We start from the raw sequence: 7530 nt of genomic DNA on the forward strand, positions 1-7530 counted from the left end.
CGCCCCCTGCCGGCTGGCCGCACGCGGCGGCGGCGGAGCGCGGGGCGCTGGGCGGACCCTGGCGGCCTCCCCGGCGGCGGCGGCGGCGGCGGTGGGAGCTGCCGGAGCTTCGGGGAGGAGGCTGTTTCCTGGAGGGGGCGCACACTCCCCTGAGATCGCCCTTTACCGACCTGAAGCCTTTTCTCTTCTTGTCTTTCAGCCCGGGAAGTGGGGTACCTCTCTATCCTACCCCAAGGGGATGCCCGTGGCATGAGAAGCCCCCAGCCCGTAGCTCCGGGTAGTCCTCACCTTGCCCATTTCTAACCCCACGGAACCCCTAATCCCAAGGAACCCCGGACCCCTTTCCGCAAGAAGTTCTTTCCTTTCATCCATCCCCAGGAGTTCCCCGTTTACGCTCTTTCTGAGCCTCCTTCGCCCCTAAGGCCATGTCCCAGGTCCGCCTCTCACTCCGTAACCCGAGGAGTCCCCTAGCCGCTACCCTGGGGGCCCAGCCCCTCCTCTCCAACTGCTTCCTCTGCAGGCCTCACCGTCGCCTCCTGAATAGCTTTACGCTCCTTGAGACCCTCATCTTCGTGGGGCGGGAGACCCTCCTTCCTTGGGTCACCCGGTCCACCAGACTCTATTCCTCTGAGCGGCGTGGAGGAAGAGGTAAGGAGCGGGGCGGGAGGAGGTCACAGAGTGTGTGTGTTTGGGCCTGGCCCGGCTTCCCTGTGTCGCACTCCCTCCGGGTCGCTATGCGGACCCCTTCTGTAAATGCGCGGCGGAGAGTGGTTTTGAAAGTCACGGTGGCCGAGTGGTTAAGGCGTTGGACTCGAAATCCAATGGGGTTTCCCCGCACAGGTTCGAATCCTGTTCGTGACGGCCGCTTTTTTTTTTCCTCCTCAAGAGTGTGTGAAGGGAGCCCCTTGTCTTCCACGTGTCTTTCGTGCACTTCCCTTTGTCTCAGAAACAGAAGCCAGAAGGTCTCACCTCTGGATTTGGGGGGAGGGGGCGGGAATGAGGGTGACCATGAGAAGCGTAATTATGCACCACTGTATTGGCTGCTAGGATACAAGGCACTTTCAGAGTTCTGTAACTTCAGCTTTGCAAGCAGAGTTTTGGCATACCTTGTTTCATTCTTTTGGGAGGGCATAGCAAAGGATTTGGTTGAAGAAAGGTTAAGTTTTGTTCGGGAATGTGAATAACTGTTGTGCTATAATAGTCAAAACTGGAGTTTCCAGGTAAAGAGGGCACCTCTGGATTTCATGACCAGACGTCACATCTTGTAGGTCTGATTACAATGAAGACCCGGGAAACAAGGCATTCTCTCACTGGGATTGCTGTGAAGAGCTGCACCTCAGGTATCACAGGGCTAGTGGGGAGTAACCTATTGAATCATGAACGCTGCCAATCTAGCTGGAGCCAGAGTGTGCGAAGATAACTCACTTTTTATTGAGTGCTCATTATGTGTTCTAAATTCTCCATGTTCCAAGTTCCTAGCTAGGGTATTAATCCTTCTCTAGCCTCTAACCCTCCTGTACTCACCTCAGCTCGTTCTTCCTATTCCCAATTGCTCACTGTGGGGAATATCTAGGATACCTGTTGAAGATGTTCTCTTTGTATTTTATTTCTTGCACAGCCACATCTCCAAGAAGGTTCCCCAGGGGGCAGGGGGGTTCAAAGGTAATTCACAGAGCTTTTTACACATTTACACTTTGGAGTTTCCCACCTTCCTATCATTGCTTATGCTGTTTTTTCCATTCATGCTGTTTTTCCCTCACCACTTCCTTCCCCCTGGCCCCCACACCATTATTATTTTCCATCCTCCCCGTCTTTTTACCCCTCCTCTTTGAGGTTCTTGATTACAACAGCTAGAACTTACCACCACCATCCACTAGGTTGAATGCAAGGCATCTCCTTTGACACGCTTCTGCAAAAATTAATTAAAATAAAATAAAACAAGTTACATTATTCTACCTCCTAAATAGTCTCAACTGTGTCCACTTTTCTCAGAGGTGAGTGCAGGCTGGACCCACCACTTGCTGAAGGTAGGGGTACTTTTGAGGACCACATGAGTTGATGTATATATAAAGCTTCACTAAAGCATCCACACTACCCCGGTTTAAGGTAGCCGGGGACCTTAAACCCTTCCATGGTGGCTTTTTGTATTTCATGACCTGGTCCCTTTTTTTCTCCTCACTTTTTCATATTCACTACATTTCATCCACTGGTATTCTGTTAGTTCCTGGTGGCATATAGTATTTTTCTGTGTTCATGCTGCTCTCTGCCTGAAATAATCTTTCTCATCCTTACCTTCTTCTCAGTCTCCACTTAAATGTTGGTTCTCCTGGGAAGTCTTCTCTAACCACCTGTCTCCCACCATATCCTATTCTCTAATCTTTCTATGTGAAATCCTTCTTCCCCCATAGAATATACACTCTTGGCACATATAAGCCACTCCAAAAAAACCTTTTTGCGTACATGGGTGTTTTTTAACATAGTCATGTGTACATGCTTTAATCTTCACTCAGACTGGACTGTAAGCTTCTTGAGAGTAAGGACTGTGTATTTTATTTGTTTGTACCTCCTCTTCTAGGCCTTAGACATAGATGTGATAAAAAAAAAATGTACTGAATGAATAGAATCTAATAGGTTCTGTACTGGACTTCCTACCAAATCCCATTTTGCACACACTCTCAAATTTAAATATCTGAAGAGCCAAGACCAAAATTGACCAGCAGAGGGCAACCGACGACTATGTTGTGAAGAGAAGAAGGCCCCCATGGTTTACAAAATGGAGGATCTGGATCCAGAATAAACTGGCTGAGGTTGTTTGGTACTTGAGATACTACTTTTCACTCTCAGATGCTTGACTTGTAACTCTGGGGGTGAGAGGCCAAGACTTTGAACCTTCCTGTACAATAGATAATTTCAAATTGTAACCATCCCCATAGCCCACCACCCACACAATTCCTTCACCCTTCCATCCCAACAAATCCTATCTCTCTATCCTTATATTTTTCTTTGTGTTGCATAACCAGGCCCCCTTTCTCACTATTCTTACATATTTACTACATTCTACCCACTGGCATTCTTCATTTTCTGGTTCAGTATTTGGCCTTGCTCTTCTGAGCTGAAGTTACCTTCTGCACCTTGGCTTGCAGTCCCACTCATTTCAACCTCCTAAGGAAGCTTCCATGAATATCCTTCCATAACAAGTTAAAATTCTCCTACTCTACTCATTCAATCCTTCATTAATTTAGGACAAACAATACTATACCTTCACTTGACACTTTCAAATCACCATGTTGTTTTCTACTCTTTTTTTTTTTTTTTTTTTAAATAAAATGTGTATCCTCTGGGACTTCCCTGGTGGTCCAGTGGTTAAGACTCTGAGCTCCCAATGCAGGGGGCCTGGGTTCGATCCCTGGTCAGGGAACTAGATTCCGCATGCTGCAACTAAGACCCGGTGCAGCCAAATAAATTAAAAAGTAAATAAAATAAAATAAAATGTATACCCTCTGCCTCCAGCTCCATGCTATCTTTAATAGCCTGTGGTAGAAAACTTTGCTATGTTTGAAACCATTGATTTCTTACTGGGCTTGAGAGACATTGTACTTCCTTGCTTTTCTCTTAGAACACTGTTTCTTCATCTCATTTTCTCCCTTCTTCTGTGGAGTTTTACTAAAGCTTCATTCTTTTCCCTCCTCGAGAAAGAGAAACCCCAAGCTACCATTCCAGGCATGGCCTCTCAGCCACACCATCGTCCTATATCTCCAGCTGCCTATATGTCTGCACAGCTGACCTAATGTCACCTAAAACAGCAGTCCCCAACCTTCTTGGCACCAGGGACCGGTTTCACGGAAGATGGAAGATGATTCTTCCACGGACAGGGGTTGGGGGGGATGGTTCAGGCGGCAGTGTGAGCCATGGGGGGCGGCAGATGAAGCTTCGCTGGCTCGCCCCGCCGCTCCCCTCCTGCTGTGCAGACCCTGACCGGTCTGAGGCCTGGGGGTTGGGGACTCCGACCTAAAACACAAACAAAACTTTTTCTTTCCCAGAATCACATTCTCAACTTTTTCCATTTGTTAGTACTATTCTCTCAATTCCATCTATTTCCAACCTTAAGAATTATCAGACATTTTCTATTCTGCCATGCCCATCATTCATCAATCATTGCTTCCTCCATCACATCATCTATTTCATGCTTGTGTTACAATGGCCTTCCAGGTGCCCCAGTTTCACCACACTTAAATCTCTAAAACACTGCTTTCTTCGTATTAATCCCGTCTAGGAATTTCAGTGCCCTATCTGTTCAAACACATGCTCCTATTATCAATATGCCTTGCCTAAATCACCCATTTTTTAAATCCTTAATTCTTTCCAGTAAGATACCCTAATCTAATCAGGCTGGGTGTCTCCACATCACAGCCTAATTCCTTCCTTCTGTCTCTTCACCTTAAAACCAATGACTAGCTAATGCCACCCTATACTGATTTTTTCAGCTACAAATTCTTAGATCTTAATCCAAATTGCTTTTATGTGACTAAAAAGCTAGTGTGGGGAAATCTAACACACAGGAACTTATTATCCCCTTGCAAGTTGTTGACTTGTTCCAAATGTTAAGAGGCTTGGATCTCTGAAGTTTATCCAGTAAAGCAAATCATTAGAGGACTTGAGCTGAAATGATCTCAACCTACACTTATTTCAGGAATGCTCTCATAGCACAAAACATTTCTGGAACTCCTTCACAGCTAGTTTATGAGCCACATTTAAATGATTCATTACTTCAAAATTACTTTAAAAAAAAAAGCTGAGCACTAGCCACCTTTATCATGCATCTGTTTTCCAGATTCTGTTCCAGATTACTTCTGGAAGTCCCTAAGGTCACATTCTTCGCTTTCTTCGCGTTCACTCTAGTGGCTGTATTCATTCCTGGAATTTCTTGATCACCTTTGGGAAGATAACTCCCAAATCCACGTCTTTAACCCTAACTTCTTTCTCTTAAGCTGTAGACCCACATTTCCTTTTTCTGGCTAACCCCCTCTTATGGGGAAGCACTTCCAACCGATTGTTCCCCAAATGAGCTCATTACTTCACCCCTGAAACCTGCTCATCCTCTTCTCCTCCCTATTCAGGTTAACGACACTGTCCTCTTATTCACAGATTAGAAACCTCTGTCTTTATCTGTGACTCATCTTTAGTTACATGCCCCTTGTTATGTGCACTGGTTGGGAGCCCAGGCTCTGGAATGACTTTCTGGGTTCAAATCCCAGTTCTTACTATTAGCTACGTGAATTTTGTACTTTGTCTCGGTTTCCCCACATAGAAAATGGACATGATAATAGTCATTTTTTATAAAGCTGCTGGGATGACTAGATGTTTAATATTTAGTTCGTGACTCACGGTACGTGCTCAACCTGGCTGTTAGCCCCTTTCCTCATTGCCAATATCTGATCCTATTTGGAACTCAGCTCCAATGATTCCTGAGAAAACTTCCCTCCTGCATCCCACCAGGTAGACAGTTGACCCCTTTCCTCCTGTTGTCCCATTGTACTTAATTCCTACCTATTAGCAATATGCTATTCTGTATTTCCCGTTATTTGTTCAAGTGTACGTCACCTAAGCTTTAAATTCCTTTCAAGGAATATACAATTATTTGTGTATCTCAAATGCCTAGGGCCACGTCTGGCACTTGACTGGCGGAGAGAATCTGGTCAGTTACTAAGGCCTGTTGATTTTTCTCCCCTCATGTCTCTGTCCTCTTTCCTGGTCTGTTTCAAGTTCTAATCCTCTCACATGAATTACTGCAAAGCTTACTAACATTGTCACCAAATTTTCATTGTTTTCCCATCGTCATCAGAATCATGAATTGGAAGTCACTCCTCTTCTCAAAAACCTACCTGTAAAACTAAAGTCCAAATTCCCTGCCATGTATTCAAGGCCTACCAAGAATTGTCCCTAAATTATCTTTAGTTTTACCTTCCATTACTTCCTTCAACAAACTCTTTGCTTCAGATTACACTAGTCTCTTCCCTCTTCAACATGTCCTTCACCTTCACTTGTTTTTATTCATGGTATTATCTCAGCTTAAAATAGAGATTGCAAACTCTGGTCGACTCCCAGAGAGATCAGTACCTTACCCAAGGTTACACATCGCAGAGCTGTTGTCCTTGATGTCTGGGCTCCTAGCCACTCCACTATCTTGCCTTCACATCTCCAGACCAAAACATCTCCAAATATGGCCCACAGGGACCAGAAGCATCATGTGAAAAATGCCAGTCTCTGAGTATCGGGCCCACTAAGCCCCACTCCCAGGTGATTCTGATGAAGTATAGAATTAATGACCTCTGCTCTAGAAATGGATCTTCCCTGACCACCAGATCTAGGGCAGAAACCCTGCTTTGTGTCTGTCCTGACCCTTACCCCAGTTTGTAATTACATTAATTACAGTTTGTAATTACATCTCCCCTTTTCCCAATTTATTTTTCTCCTAGGACTCATGCTACCGAACATAACATGTTTTTCTTATTATCTTGTTTCTTGTCTGTCTCCTCAACCAGAGTTTTACAGCCAGGAGGGCAGGGGCTTTGGTTGTTTTGTCACAGCTGTATGTATCTCCAGCACACAGGACAGTGCCTGGAGCTCCCTAAGTATGGGTTGAATAAACTGATGAGTAACTAAAAAAAAAAAAAAAAAAAACTCTGGTGGATCCTATGTTTTTGTTTTGTTTTATTCTTTTTTTGGCCCACATTAAAAAAGTATATATTGAGCCAACATTTAAAAGTTGTGACATTTAGCATAAACATTAGGATGTCCAAAAGTTCTTGAAAAAATAATAGGGGCAATGTTGGGCCCCTGTTCTTGTATAGCAGTGACCAATCAGAGCTGCACTGCCAGCTGCCCATTCGCTCAGGGCACATATTTGTCGCCTACCCAGTTTCAAAAATCTCTCTCAACAAATACAAGCGTACAGTGAAGAGATTAGGCTAATGGTGGGACAACTGGACCTATGTCCTGATGTTACACAACATAAAGAACATCTCTCCTGTGATGTCTTTTATCCCCAGAACTGGTTAATTTGAATCTCTCTGACTCTAGGGGATTCCCTGGTGGTCCAGTGTTTCGGACTCTGCGCTTTCACTGCTGAGGGCCCAGATTCAATCCCTGGTCCGGGAACTAAGATCCCACAAGCCACGCAGTGTGGCCAAAAAAAAAAAATAATAATAATAATAATCTCTCTGACTCTAGATCTAATCCTGTTTAGGAAAAATAGGGGTTAGAGGAATAAGTTAAAGGACGCTGTGAAGAAGCAATCAGTCAAATCCGAGACCACTCTAAACAACTGGCCCAATTCTCTTCAACAAATAAGTGTTACCAAAAAAAGGTTGTTCCAGGAATCCAGACTGAGAGAGTTAAAACACATAACCTTTTGTAATGGCATGGTTCCTGGATTGGATCCAGGGTTGGACAAAAATCAGCTCTAAAAGTACTTTTCTTAGACCAACTGGGGAAGGGTGAACATAGATTTGTATTAGATTAAGGATACGT

General features: G+C 44.6%; 1 long non-coding RNA gene and 1 other non-coding gene across 2 annotated transcripts; both read left to right on the forward strand.

Moving 5' to 3' along the window:
* Window positions 1-40: 40 nt before the first annotated feature.
* Window positions 41-7088, forward strand: LOC125960466 (uncharacterized). The gene is made up of 2 exons (XR_007470135.1): window positions 41-648; window positions 1221-7088. It is a non-coding gene; the product is annotated as an uncharacterized LOC125960466 (long non-coding RNA).
* TRNAS-CGA (transfer RNA serine (anticodon CGA)) lies at window positions 780-861 on the forward strand. Its single transcript has one exon. It is a non-coding gene; the product is annotated as a tRNA-Ser (tRNA).
* Window positions 7089-7530: the final 442 nt, after the last annotated feature.

Source organism: Orcinus orca, chromosome 11 (assembly GCF_937001465.1).
Source record: "Orcinus orca chromosome 11, mOrcOrc1.1, whole genome shotgun sequence".
In the NCBI taxonomy this organism is placed as follows: Eukaryota; Metazoa; Chordata; class Mammalia; order Artiodactyla; family Delphinidae; genus Orcinus; species Orcinus orca.